The sequence below is a fragment of the Equus przewalskii genome, chromosome 1 (assembly GCF_037783145.1).
Source record: "Equus przewalskii isolate Varuska chromosome 1, EquPr2, whole genome shotgun sequence".
NCBI classification, from domain to species: domain Eukaryota; kingdom Metazoa; phylum Chordata; class Mammalia; order Perissodactyla; family Equidae; genus Equus; species Equus przewalskii.
Window position 1 is genome coordinate 59,971,672 of NC_091831.1, and position 14,490 is coordinate 59,986,161.

Below are 14,490 nucleotides of genomic sequence, written 5' to 3' on the forward strand. Positions count from 1 at the left end.
CTGTCCGAGCATCATTTCCATGATTCTCCTGTGTGCACATGAATGAAATTGGGTTTTTCTCCTGCTAATCTGGTCTTGTGCCAACTTTATTATTAGTCCAGCCATAAGAACACAAGAAAGGTAAAAGGGGGATTTTCCTCCTCCCTGACAGTTTTGGTGAGTCAGCCAGAGACCTTAGCAGCTGGAAAACTGCTTTCTTGCTTGGGCTACTGCCAATAAAGAGATCCGGGGACATCTGACATAGAAACCAGCAAAAAGGGAAGACTTCTTGCCATGTCGCCTCCCAGACCTCTGTCTGTGGGATCCAATGGGAACAAAAGTGGTGAGCTTCTTTTTTTCTCCTTCTCTCTAAATTTAGATTAGCAGGAGAAAATATTTGTGAAGTTATTGGGCAAAAATGGCTCTAGTAAAGATTTGGGACGAGTACTCTTGATTTTGCTGGTTCTTCCCTCCCAGAGATGGTCTCTTGTCTCCACCAGCCAGAGGCTGCCTATGCATCTGGCTGTGGATCCGAGCTTAAGGAGTCTAAACATCAGGAGAAAACACACAATTTCCCATGTTTCGGAGCAGCTGTTTAAAAGCAGGGCCCCTCGTAGTTCTTAGGCTGACTCTGGGTGTAAACCTTGTGGGTCTTGGGAAGGCTGCACCCTTTGCACTCTCCTTTGGGGACGCCTTTTGCATCCATGGTTAAGTCATAAAAAGACTGATTGATTGAGTTGCTATTAAGATCTTACTTGTCAATGACCAGACGGTGGATCCTTTAAATTGGAAAAACTTCTAAATCGAAAAAAATAATTTTAGTGAGCTCTCATATTGGTATATTGGCTAGCCATTGGGACTCCCTTTATAAGATGGATAGACAGAAATTAAAACAAACATCAGAGTCCACTCAGACCCCTTCCTATTTGCCTACAGACATTTGCAGATGTTGTAAAAAATCAGGACATTGGAAGTACAATTATCTAGCACTCAAGTAAAAAAAGGAAAATTATATAACAGTTAGACTTAGGGACTCCCTAATATGACAAGAGAACAAAAAATTTAGACAACACAAAAATCCAACATAAAACCCCCTTCTTAAAATCGGGCCCCATCTGCCTGTTTGAGCTTCCTTTTCCTACAATGTTTACAGAGAGCACTCCAGCCTAATCTCTACGAGTATACAGGTTACTCATGTAAATTCTGAAAGCCGGAAAATGAATTCAGCAGAAACACCCAGGACAGGCAGTAAAGCTCGCTTTCTCTGGTCTCCACAATCAGGCTCCGCCAGCTTTAGGCCTTCCTATGCAATAGCCTTTGCAGATATATCTTAGACCTCCTCCTAGGGAATTCATGTCCCCTGGACAACAGCCCTTTTACCTCCACTCAATAGCCATCTATAACGCCCAGTCAAGAGAAAAAAATAAAATTTCATGTTGTCCCTTCCTTCCTACATCCAGACTCATTGATTATTGACCCTTTCTCTCCCAGGGAGAGCTAGTGCCTTCTTGCTTGTCTCATTTTGTGTCCTAAGGGCTTTGCTTAACTTTCTGCCTGCCTGGGACATGTAGGCTGCCAGTTTGTTCTTTTGGCTATCCTTTGGAGTGCCTCTGGATCTTGGCAAGGTAATCAATCTTTGAGGATGCCTCTTGGGTCTATGGACTTATTTAATATTGCCAGAAATACTTACTGTTTGTCCCAGCCGAAAGCTGACAAGATATTTAGAAGAATTTTTTTAGTAGCTCTATGATGACGAATTGGCCAAATTGGAAGCTGATATTCAGAACCTAATATGAATTTTTTACTGGCCTTCTTCCCTAAGTTAAAACAAAACTGTGTACCCAAAGGGAAAGAAACAAATTAGGGAAAATGTAATTCGATGGATAGATCAACCTATAATGTCAATTAAGTTACAACCCAATTTCTCAGGAATTGAGAGGAACTGTCCTTATCTTACAAATCTCTACAAAATTGAAGATGCAACTTTAAAGGCAGTTCAGATTTCACTCATTTCCTTTCACCAATCCCCAAACTTCCTCTATTTATCTCAAAAAGCTTGTAACCTCTCTAGAAACTCTTATCGAGACCATCCCCAATTCCTAAGACTAAAGAAAAATCACCCCAAAACCCCCTCATGGGGAATTCTTATCCAGACCATCCCTAATTCCTAAGACTGAAGGAAAAATTACCCTGAAACTCCTAGGAAAAAACTTGCATTATTTCTCTCTATCCTTTAAAGTTATAAATTTTACCATGTCTTTAGAATATAATTGCCCCAAGAGATAACAGCCTACAATTGCATGAAACTAAACCAGGATAGCTCAATAAGTAAAACCTGAGATTAAAGAAAAAAAAAACAGAAAAATGTTTTGTTTTAAAACGCAAGTGCTAGAGATGCTCTCCTACCTAAGGTCTAATTCACAGCCTCCTTGTCTAAGGCAAAGACAAATCTTAAAATTCTTCTCCACAAACATTAACAACAACAACAAAAAGCTTTTAAGCAGTTAACCTTAACTTGTTCCATCTTCCAGAGACAGAATTATGTTTAAACTAGTGAGTTTTGTATTGTACCTGATTTATGGCTGAAATTTTAAAACAAAAGCTATAAGATCTCTGTTTGAGTCTGTCGATATATATGCATGTACTGTGTTATAGATAGGGTATTTTTCTATCTTCAAATGGTATTACCAAAATTAATTTCTAAAGAGCTCTATTTAATTAACCTAAAGTAAGCACTGATATAAATTATTTCTAAATATAATAGAAATGAACCTAAATGTTTTTCAAGTTAATGTGATGTAAAATAATCTTTGGTAAATAAAAGCTTGTTTAAATTTGTCGGTTTAATTAAAACAGGCATGTCTTCAGAATTATCAGCGCTGGATATAAAACAACCATGCAACTTTTATTCTACCTGTATTATTAATCAAATAAGCTCATGTTATCTCTGTTACAAAATTTGTCAGCAAAAAAATAACTTAAGCTGATGGCTAACTGCTTTAATGACTCATGAAATTTTCATGAATAATCTAAGTACAATTGTTAAGAATAAATGAATTATATAGATGTTAAATGAAATAAGAATGTTTAGGTAGAACGATTATATTTTATGGTATGTGTACTTAAAAATAGCTTCCCCAAATCTTTTGATAACTTGAAACTTTAGAGTTTTACTAAATGAAATTAAATGATGGAAAATTCATTGAATATCTAGATTATTTACAGATAAGATAAAATAGTAAAATATTAATTACTGAACAAAGGTTTACCTACTTTTGGCTTCTTATTACAGAGAACTAAAAGATAAATTTAAGTCAGTTAATATGTTTTGTACTTTATTGGAAGATTGCACTATGGAAAAAACTCATGATTCTAGAAATTAAAATGTATTCATACATTTGCTAATCCAAAGAATACGAACGTAAAATATGGTTCACAATTGCTTACTTCTTAGTTTTCACCAGAAATTAAGGTTTCTAAGGGTTAAGAACTCTAATTAATATGTGTAATTAAAGCTACTAAAAATAATAGAAAAAATCTCCATATAAAAGGAAAATAAGATACATGCTTTTTGGTTAAAGAAAAGTATGAAATGGAGATACTTTTTTTGAGGAGAAAAATAATAATTTTTGTCCCAAAATAAATCTGGTTATTTCTGAATAAAAAAAAAAGAACAAGGGACAAACTAAAATGGACCTACAAAGTTACAAAAGGTTTATGGAAAAAGAATCTTTGGAAAGGGATTTTATGCACAGTCAGGGCTAACTAAGTTTGGAATGAATTTAATTAAGCAAATGAGTTTTAATATCTAAAGTAAGCTGGTAAAAAATTAAATTTTGATTTTCTCTCTTTTAAAAGGACAAAAGAAGGGAGAGAGAAAACTCTTGCAGAATTTATATAAAACGAACTTAATTTTCTTTTCATCTCTTAAAAGAACAAAGTATTCTTGGAATATTGGTTTGATCCTGATAAGAGATTATGAAAGGTTTTTCCTTACCTTTTTGTCTTTTATCAGCACAGAAGTATTTCCTGTGTTTTAGGTTAAAAGCTGGATCTTTTCTATTAAAAAAGCTAAGGTTTTGCAGTTATGTAGCCTTCTATATTTATCTTTGAAATATTTTTGTTGCTTTGTTTAAAGAGATAATTAAATATTAAGTTTCATAATGATCTGTGATCATATTTAGGGAAGTGTTTTAAACCCTCTTTGATATTTTTGACAAACCTCCCAAAATCAAATTCTAAATTAAGTCTCTTTTGACCTCTAGCTAATCTTGGGATTTTTGCAGAGGATCCCTGAAGCATCTCAAAAATTTGTTCGCTCTCCTTACAAAAAGGGAGATATTAAGCTAATTAGGCTTATTTGATATGTCCTATTACATGGGAAGCATTGTCAAATAAGAAATAACGTTAAGCCTTCTTTATGTTGTATCTGTATATAAGAGTTCCAGAAAGTATGAGAAATTCCTGGAAGTCTAGTATGTCCTGGTATAGAATGTTGTCTGTCATCAAAATTGAGGTGGACACTAAAAGGACTGAACCTAAATATCAGGAAAATGCCTTAGCTGATTTTCGTGCAGAGGCAGCAACAACAGAATCTACAAAGATTATGGCACATATAAAGTCCACTCTGCTTCTCCAAAAAAAGAAAAAAAGACCCCTCATTGACAGACTTTTGCCCTCCTTGAAGCATGTCCTTGTAACATGGCAACAGTCTACTCCTGAATCAGAGAAATTAAGATGGCTAAACAATGGCTGTAGATTAAACAAACACTTGAGGCTATGGGAAACCGAAGACAGCCACTTGGTTCTTCCCAGCTCCCTGGCAAACCCCATTTTTCAGCTTTCACATTCCTTCACCCACTATAGGAAAAGCTATTTCTGTCCCCAGAGGCCTCAGAACTCCTCCCTCCGGGTCCTTAGAGCACCTGAAGCTGGAATTCATTCAACTGCTATTTAGTACAGATTACCAATATTTTCTTGTTATTGCATGTGTGTTTTCAGGATGGATTGAAGACTTCTCTTGCCACAAAGCTGATGCCCTTACAAGGGCAAAGAAAACTGTTAGAAAATGTGTTTCCCACTTGGAATATACCTTACACAGACTCCAGTGATGCAGGCATCCACTTCACCGGGCAAATTATACAAGCCTTAATCAAAACCTCACAAACTTCTTGGAATTATTACCATTCCTATCACCCTCAATCATCAGGCAAAACTGAGAAAACTAACAGAAAAACTGGATTCAAGCAAAACAAGAATTAATCACATGGGACTAAGTGAACTGATGAGGATAATTATAATTTTTATGACTTTTTGTCTGAAATATTACTGGTTTTTTAATCTTTTGTTTTTCCAGATTTAAGGAAAACATTGTTTCTTTTCTCTTAAGTTATCAATGACTTACAGCAATTTAGTGAATTATATTTTTGTAAGCAGAATTGAAACGTTTACTTTTTCTCCCTACCTGATCCCTCCAGAATTCAGAAACTCTCAGTGAGTATTTTCATGGCAATATATTCATTTCCAAAAGTTCAGTGAGAATGTGTTCTCCTTGTAACAGCTTTGACGGGAATGTCATATTTGAGAGAGATATACATAAACTCAGATGTGATCAAACAGTTTTAAGGAATTAAAGTTGACTCTATGAAGCCAATAAAGCACCTTGGGGGAAAAAACAACAGCCTGATACCTTGTTTACAAGGTTCCCAGCAGCCTAACCAGGTGAGTAAAGAAGGTCAGTTTCTGGCAGGTGCAGAAAGCTCGGGATATTTGGGGAATCTCAGGAAGAGAAGAATTTACCCAAATCTATGGGAACTGCAGGCAGAATATTTGGCCTGGCTTCTCAGTGTCCAGAGGCTATTAGAAGTTCAGTCTGGACATTCTTTACGAAAATTTCAGCAAAGCAAATTTAAAAGAGCCTATATAATCAATCACTATTCTTACTATACTTATATAAATAACTATCGCAAACTTATTGAAACTAGACTTATTTTGAAAACAAATTAGTCTTAGTTTAACTATCTTTGATAAAAATAAGGGTGATTTTAGGCAGAAAAACTATGTTTTAGTAGAAACTATAATACACACTTGTGGATATTAGATCCTAGTGCTGTTAATTTTCCTTCAAGTTTTGTTATTTACCTAAAAACTGGACTGGATCCGAAATTCTTCTGGTTTTCTCCAATATTTAGCTACAACTCTCCAAAAAAGCGTTTCCAATTTTTCTCCCACTTTGTGTGTGTGTGTGTGTGTGTGAGGAAGATTGGCCTTGAGCTAACACCTGTGCCAATCTTCCTCTATTTTATGTGGGACACTAACACAGCATGGCTTGATGGGTGGTGCTAGACAAGCAGTGTATGTCCACACCCAGGATCTGAACCTGAAACCCTGGGTCACTGAAGTGGAACATGTGAACTCAACCACTATGCCGCCAGGCTGGCCCCCTTTCCTCCCACTTTTGACTCAGAATCATTGAGAGGTAAAACCGCCCTTTCCCCTGAAGCCCTGCACACTGAAGCTGAACAACTTGACGCACACTTTAGGGAGATAGCCACATATCTGGTGTTTAGACAAACTTTGTGCCTGTTGCTGAGTAAGCCACTCAGAAAGTTTACTTGAACCCCCGATGACATCATCAGAAACATTTCAAACTGCAAAAGATGCTTCAGCCCTGACACCTAGAAACCTTCTTGGGCCGGCCCCGTGGCCGAGTGGTTAAGTTCACACACTCTGCCTTCGGCGGTCCAGGGTTTCGCCAGTTCGGATCCTGGGCACAGACATGGTACCGCTCATCAGGCCATGATGAGGTGGCATCCCACATGCCACAACTAGGAGGACCCACGACTAAAAATATACAACTATGTACTGGGGGAATTGGGGGAGAAAAAGCAGGGGAAAAAAAAAAAGATTGGCAACAGTTGTTAGCTCAGGTGCCAATCTTCAAAAAAAAAAAAAGAAACCTTCTTGACTGGCTGCCCCCTAGGTTCAGAAACAGGTTTATAATTTGCTCCAACCATTAACCATTACTTTCCTTTGTTTCCATAGAAATGCCTCTTATTGAATACCTGATTGCTTGCACATAGACCTAACTTTGGGAGCCCACCTGCATCACTGCCTTCTGAAATGAGACATACCTGTTTAACAGAACTGATCTATTCAATGAAATAATAGAACAACCTACCAGCTCAACTTTTAACATGTGAAACTTCCAGGGAAATTTCAGAGGAGGTAACTGTTGGGGCCCTGGCAGGCCGCCCCAAAATATCCCACAATAGCATATTGACCATTTTGAATTAAAGATACTTGAGAAGCAAAAAGGGCATTCTGACCCCCCTGTCTCTGTTCCCCTTGAAAGCAGGAAATAAAACTCCCCTGTGAAAGATGCTCTCCCTGTGTCCTTATTCCCAGAGCTGGGGAATTCCAGCCCGAGAAGCCTGCATAGACAAACCTTGCTCATTTACTGTCTCAAGCCTAAACTCGGCTTAAATTCCTCACTAATATACTTACATGCGTCAAACCTAAGTTTCTTTGTCCTGTCATTCCTCACAAATTTATTGTTGCTTTGTTCACTCTCCGAGCATCACTTTCATGATTCTCCTATGTGCACATAAATGAAATTGTGTTTTTCTCCTGTTAATCTGGTCTTGTGTCAATATTACTCTTAGTCCAGCCATAAGAACACAAGAAGGCTAGAAGGGGGAATTCCCCCCTCCCCAACAGAAATCCTCTAAGCAGAGAGTCCAGGAACAGCAGGTGTCTGGTGGAGGGCCCCAGGTGGAGGTGGGCCAGTCAGACAGAGTTCTGCAGGCTGAGGCAGTTTGGACTTGATGGAAAGGGCCATGGGAAGCCTGCAATAGTCCCGCACCGCCTCCCTCCACATGTAACTCTAAGAGGCAGAGACTGGGTCCTCAGCACCTCTGTTCCTCAGCATTTCTCAGGGTGTCCCACACCAGACACCCAAGGGGAGACCACCATCACCCTAGTCGAATATGTGACTAAGTGAGTGATCGGATAAATGCATGCACGCCTGCCTGAGGGAGGAAGTGAACCCAGGGGCTCCAGTGCTGTGTCCCCGAGTCTCAGGAAGAGTCTCTTTGAGGGGGCCAGCCCCATGGCTGAGTGGTTAAGCTTGCGCACTCCGCCTTCAGTGGCCCAGGGTTTCGCCAGTCCGAATCCTGGGAACAGACATGGCACTGCTCATCAGGCCATGCTGAGGCGGCACCCCACATGCCAAACTAGAAGGACCCACAACTAAAAATACACAACTATGTACTGGAGGGCTTTGGGGCAAAAGGGGAAAAAAATTAAAAAAAAAAAAAAAAGCCTCTTTGGTCTCTGGGGAGACCGAGGCTAAGAAAGGTCACTTGCAGCTTCTCTATACTGATTCACAAAAGAGGGAAAAACAGAACTGTCTGCAAACCAACAAGCCCCTGCTCCCTCTCCTGGGAGGGGATGGCCTCAGGGAGATGCCCATCAACAGCCTCTTGGTGTGTGGCAACTGCCATGGTGCCAGGGAAGAACCAGGACATCCCCTTACAAAGCAAGAGAGCATCTCCAGCCAGATCCTGGAGGAAAAGGTCTGGTGTTGTCCTAGAGAGGAAAGAGAATAATCTCATCAACCCCGCCTGGTCTCTGGAGCAAGATCAGGGGCCTTATCCCTCAAGTCACATGGGAAGGCAGGCAGGAACTAGAGGAGGGAAGTGAAAGCCCAGGGAAGTCAAGTGATTTTCCCCAAGTCCCACAGCCAGTCACAGGGCCAGCCAGGATTTGAACCCACAGTACCCTGTGCCGTCCACTAACCCACGGGGAGTGGGGACAGAAGTGAGGAAAACTGAGTCTGTTTGCAGGGAGAAGATTCAGAAAAGGAACTGACTGGCCTTCTTAGAAAATGAAATGGAAAATTACCTCTTGAGGGCGAGCTCATGCTCAGCAGGCGTAGTGGAGACAGGCCCCATCATTTCAGAGAGCAATTTGGCAGGGAGTGCCAGAGCCTTCGAAGTGTTCTTCCCCTTAGCCCAGTAATTCGATGGCTGGGAATCGATCCCGGGCCTAAGGACAGGAAAGCATTATGGACAAAGATGCTTGTCGCAGCATTAGTCATAACAGCAGCAGGCTGGAGGTGATCCAAATGTCTGACAATGAGAAAACTATTAAGAAAATCAAGACAGTCACAGAATATGACACAGCCATTAACAGTGTCATTTGAGAGGGCTTTTTCATAGTGGGAAAAATGCTTGCATTAAAATGTGAAGTGGAGGAAAAACAGGGTGTGAAATTATTTATGCCGAAAGACAATGGCTTCTAAAACAGGCAGAGAGGAGGCACTGGCAGCAAACGGGCCACAGCTGGTCTGCAGTGGCCTTTGTGGGACACAATCAAGGGGAATCTGGGTTCTTTCCTCTGCTTTTCTATATTTTCTCTAATACGTACATATTACTTGTAATTTTTTCTTAAAAAATGGAAAATATTTTAACTTTTTTCCAATTACAAAATTAATATTCCGTTGGCAAACATTTTTGAACAATCTAAATATGGGTGAAAGTAAAAAGTGGAAGAACGCCTATAATTCCACTGCCCAGAGATAACCAGTGTCAATCGTTAATATGCTTAGCTGTACACACACACATAAGTACACAAACTCTGACACACATATTCATATACGTACACACACATACACACATATATACACATTCACACCTATATACACATACACGCACATGTATACATAGACAAATACACACACATGTTTAGTTTTGCGCAAAAATGGGATTATATCCAAACACTGTTTTGGAGCTTGCTTCTTTCCTGTAAGAGAATATATACATTACTCCAAGTCAATGTACACAGATCAGACTCATCCTTTTTGATGGCTGCTTAATGTTCCATTGTAGGAGGCAGAATAATTTATTTTTGTAACAAGTCCTTAATTCTGGATCTTTACATTGTTTCCAATTACTTTAATCATTAAAATAACTGCAGTGAGTATATTTTACCTGTATGTTGGCACATGCATTTTCCCAGAAGTGGAACCGCTGGAGCCAATGGAACACGTGTTTTCATGCTTTTCATCTATGTTACCAAATTCCCTCTAGAAGATCGTATAGATACGAATTTAGGGGGAGTGCCCACTTGCCCACAAGCCATTCGCCTTTGCCAACGGGATGAGTGGGAAGGTGTTTCATTGCGGGTGTAACTGGTGTCTCTTTAAATCTTGGTGAGATTCTTTTTCACGTTTGCACAGTTTTTGGATTTCTTCTTTTGCGAATTGCCTATTTATGTCCATCTTTTGCTTCTTATTTATTTGTTACAGCAGTATTGCCTTAATAAGTGGAACAGGAATATAAATCTTAATTTACAAAAAAGAAAGCAAGCATATCCATCTTTACCCCACAATCTCCAAATCGGAAGGCGGAGAAGTTTGCAGAAAGGCAGGCGCTCGAGGGTGGTCTGAGGGCCAGAGCCTGGGAGAGGCAGAGAGAGCTCTGGCCTGAGGGCAGGTTTGCTCCCAGCCTGCTGTGAGTGCTCCTGGAGGCACAGCTCAGGGGTCTCGGGGCCTCCGTGTCCTCCTTTGAGGTCAGTGGTTTTCAAAATCTTAATGTGGAGCCTCTCCCACCCCGACCCCCTTAGGATAGCACAGTGCTTCTTAATCCTGGCTGGACTTTAGAAAAATCTGAAGAACTTTAGAAAGATACACATATTCCCAGTGCCCACCCTAGAGATCCTGATTCAACGTTTTAAAAAACTGCCAGGTGATTCTCATGTGCAGCCAGGGTCGAGGACACACGTCAGAGCAGGGCTGTTCTGGCTAAAAGGAAGCAGAGCCGCAAACCCCACTCAGCCCCCTCCCCAGCCACGCCCCAGCCTGCTCCCGGGACCACGGGGTCTCCAAGAATCTCTGATGCAGCAACTGCCCAACTGTAGGCTGGAGTACTATGCCCCAGTCAAAAATAACAAGGTAGCCTGCACATGCCAATCGGGAAAATTTCCAGCGATGCCACAAGTTACTGAACAGCATGTATTGTAATATGGTCCCTGTGTTTTTAAAAAGCCGACATATGTGTAATATATGAAATGTCACGCATGCTCATACATTAGGGCAAAAAGTGAAACACACCAAGCCTTCAGAATCCTCATCGCAATTTGTGAGTATGCTTTTATTGTTTTTCCTTTTATTTGTCAACCTCCCTTCACTAGATAGTAAGGTTCCTCCAGCGGGAACCATGTCTATTCACCGCCAAGCTGCAGAGCCCAGAACAGTTCCTAGCACATGCGGGGTCCTCCGGAAATAACTGTTAAAAGACAGACAGACAAATAAAAAGAAAAGGGGGAAAGGAGAGAGAAAGAGAAGGAAAGAAAAAAGAGAAACTTGTTCAAAGAGAGGAAGAGGAAAGAAAGGAAGGGAGAAAAAGAAAGGAAGGAAGGAGAAAATTAGAGTTGGAATTTCACTTTTACAACTTTAATTGGTTGAATATTTCTAAAATACTTTCATTATTAAAAATAAAACACAGGGGGGCTGGCCCCGTGGCCGAGTGGTTAAGTTCGAGCGCTCCGCTGCAGGCGGCCCAGTGTTTCGTTGGTTGGAATCCTGGGCGCGGACATGGCACTGCTCGTCAAACCACGCTGAGGCAGCGTCCCACATGCCACAACTAGAAGGACCCACAACGAATTATATACAACTATGTACCGGGGGGCTTTGGGGAGAAAAAGGAAAAAATAAAATCTTTAAAAAAAATTAAAAAGAAATAAAAAGATAAAACACAGGAAATCCCATGGTTCCAATATATGGCTTAACTAATTAGTACAAGGTAAACGCCACTGAGACCCAGAAAAAGCGCTTTGCCAGCGACCTCACACGCCCGTGCACGTGCCCTCCCCCGCTCCCTCCCTCCCTCCCTCCTTCCTCCAGAAGCAGTAACGTTCGCCCGACTCTTATGGGGCGCAATGACTGCATTTTAACGGCACTCTGCTGGCGGAGGGTGGGGGCGGGGGTTCTCAGGAAAGCGTCTCTGCCCACGGTCCGGGCCCAGTTCCCTCCGCGGACCCCTCTCCCCCCGCAGCTTGCGCAAGACCCCCCCGGGTCCCGGACCCCTGGGTGGGGGGCTCCGCCGCCCTCATCCGCTTTCGAAATGCAACTTTATGCAACCGTCGCGGACCGAGCTCCAGGTTTCCCAAGAAGGAGAAGCGAAAGAGGATCAGAAACCGCGTGCCGAGTGATTTCAGCTTCCGGGGCGGCCATCAGGGAGGAGGCGGGGCGGCGGGATCGCGCCCGGAGCGGAGGGCAGGCCCCGGGGGTCCGGGGGCTGGCGGGGCGGCGGCGAGGAGCGGCCTGTGCGGGTGGAGCCGGGCTGAGCGCAGCGGCCGAGGGCGGACGGGAGCATCGCGGCCCTGCGCGCGTCCGCACAGCGCGCAGCCGCCCCTGGAGGGACGCTGGGGAAGCGCCGGGAGGGGTTCCCTCGGGCATGAGTGTGGGAGTCTAACTAGAGAGGGAGGCAGCTGGAGGACTCAGTCTTCGCTTCACCCGTTTCCAGAATGTTACTGATTGATTTCAAGATCACCCCCCACCCCCGGTCCGTCCTTTGGGGCCACCTCCTCCAAGAAGCCGCCTCTCTCTCCCAGCTCGCTGTCAGGAATTCTGTCTCCGAGGCTCCTCCTGCCAGAGCCCGCATCAGCCTGGCCGAGCACCGCTGCCTGGGAAACCCTGGGAAGGTGCTCGCTTTCCCTGCGCCTCAGCCTCCGGGCCTGTGCGCGCCTGGCCCTCGTCACCTTCCACCCGAGAAGGGAAGGAGCCGGGAGGCCTGAGTTCCACCCCTCCGGCACCTCTCCGCCCTCAGGCCCTGCTGCCACCCTGCGGATTCTCAGGACAAGTCCCCCTCATCGGATCTCCCCCTCCTTCGCTCCACAGTGACGGCGTGGGAGACGCTCAGGAGTTTTATACTCATGACATAAATAATAATAATGAGCCCACATTTGAAGGAGGCTGCTCTGCTCCCTAGCCCCAGCCTCCCCTCTGCCCCGTGCCCCCTGTCCTGCCTCCCTGTCCTCCCCCCGCCCTGCAGGCCTCCTAGTGGACAACCTCTCCAGCACATCCAGCGGGGGTGGGCGACTGAGGAGGATGTCCACATCAGTGAGGAAGTCCATCCCTTAGCCAGAGCTCCAAACTGGTGACATTGAGTCTGTCCCCTGAAGGATGTGCTTGACCTGCACAGTCTTGAAGGAATTATGTTTAGTTTTTAAAAATAATTTCAGTTAGTTGCCAACATTTAAGGTCAAGAGATTGCCCATAGAATTTGGGCCATGTTCCTGGGGGGTCACAGTCCTCGCTGGGCCTTTGATGCGTCCATACCTGGCCCCACAGGAGTCCCTATGGGCCTTTGAAACTAAGCTAAAGAAATCCAAAGGAGTGGAACTGGGAGCACAGGTGAGCACAGTAGAGGAGATATTTTGGAGTCAGGGACCCTGAGATCCTACAGACGAGAAGTTCTACCAGGCAAAACGCTGGCCTTGACCCGGGAAACGTCACATTGGACTCCTGGCCTCGGGCTCTCCATCTGAACAATGGTTGAGCAGACTGGTATAAGGATCCCTGTGGCCCCAGAACTTCAGGCGTTTTAGGGCCTGTGTGCTTCATGTGTGATGGTTTCTGGTTTTGTCCTTATGTGTGGGTGCATTCCTCAGGCCGCGTTCTTGGCCCATTGGCCCAGAGTCCCTGGGGCCCAGCCCTGCCCTGAAGCCTGTCTGCCTCCCTTTAGCCTCTTCCCCGCCTCCTGACACCATCCCTGCCTCTGTAACCCAGTCTTCCCTCCCCCAGGAGCTCTTCCTCTGGCCCTGGCACTGTCTGCCCCTGAACCACCGCTCTCCCACCCCCAGGGAGCCCACTTCCTTCAGGTGCTCGTGGACGGGGCGCCTTCCCCACGGGAGGAGCTTTTCTCGCTGCTCCTCGTTCTTCACGCTGGCCAGGAGCCAGGTGTGGGAACACTGGGCTGTGTCCTGGCCTCCCACAGCCCCTCAATCTTGTATGGCCTTGTTCTCTGGGCTGTCCCTGCCACTTCTCGCAGCCCTTCTGCCTCTGGTCCCTCCCCAAAGAAACTTCCCTCCAGTTCCATTGAGATCACCCACACCTTCTAGCCTACTCCATTCAGTGGCCTCATCCATCACTCCCCAAATATTATTAACTACAGTCACTGTCCTGTGTTAGGCCTGTGAGGATTCAAGAGAGAACTAGAGCTGTCGTTTCCTCTGTGAGCTCACAGCTCTATGGAGGAGAGAGAAAGTCCCGTGGATAGGGGTAGAGAAAGACAAAGGCTCCAATGGGTGAGTACAGGGCTGCTGTGGCACTTGACTCAGACTTAGGGGGTCAGGGAGGGCCTCCTGGAGGAGGCAGTTTCTAAAGTGACGTCTGGAAGGTGAGTTACCAGACAAACACAGCAGGCGGGGAGGAGTTTTCATGCTGAGAGAATAGCATATGCAAAGGCCCTGGAGAGAGCGGGAACACAGTGCATTGAGAGCCCTAGA

At 44.1% G+C, this 14,490-nt stretch overlaps 1 long non-coding RNA gene across 1 annotated transcript; it reads left to right on the forward strand.

Moving 5' to 3' along the window:
• The first annotated feature begins 11,935 nt into the window (after positions 1–11,935).
• Positions 11,936–12,950, forward strand: LOC139082222 (uncharacterized). The gene is made up of 2 exons (XR_011538017.1): positions 11,936–12,188; positions 12,507–12,950. It is a non-coding gene; the product is annotated as an uncharacterized lncRNA (long non-coding RNA).
• The last annotated feature ends 1,540 nt before the right edge of the window (positions 12,951–14,490 follow it).